Here is a 627-nt window from a genome sequence, read left to right on the forward strand (position 1 = left end):
GCTGACTTGCTGCTACGGCTCCTGCCGGTCTGCTGCTGCTGCGGTGAAGTACCTTTACCCAATTCTTTGCCTTTTCCTCCTTCGCCTGATATCTCTACATCAGCAGTTCGCGTTGCTCTTGCTGCTGCTGCTGCTGCTGCTCTCTTCCTGTCGCTGCGCCTTCTGCTGCTGTGCTGCGTGAAGCAGCAGCAGCGCGCCAGCTGCAGCAGCAACGAAGATGCTGCTTCGTCTGCTTCTAAAGAAAATAATCCACAATTGTGACTCGAATTACCATTTTCTTGCGAATGATAGCAGCAGTGGCGGCTGCTGCTGCTGCTGCAGCTGCTGCTGCTGCGGCTACTGAACACTGCCAAACGCAGCCCCAGAGGGCCCCCAGGCATCAGCAGCAGCAGCAGCTGCTGCTGCTCTCGCGTTAGTTTCAAGTCATAAATATTTGGTGAGTTAGAAGTCGCGGGACATGCTTTGATTGCGTGCCACTTTGCTGCTGCTGCTGCTGCTGCTGTGGCACAGGAGGAGCAGCAGCAAGGAAAAGCCGAAAGCTACAGCAGCAGCAGCAGCAGCAGCAAATTTGCTGCAGCTACCTTATGGAGCAGTAGACTATCTTGTCGGCTCAGGCCTTAGCCTGGG

Source organism: Eimeria tenella, genomic scaffold, assembly GCF_000499545.2.
Source record: "Eimeria tenella Houghton genomic scaffold, Eth_scaff3496, whole genome shotgun sequence".
NCBI classification, from domain to species: Eukaryota; Apicomplexa; class Conoidasida; order Eucoccidiorida; family Eimeriidae; genus Eimeria; species Eimeria tenella.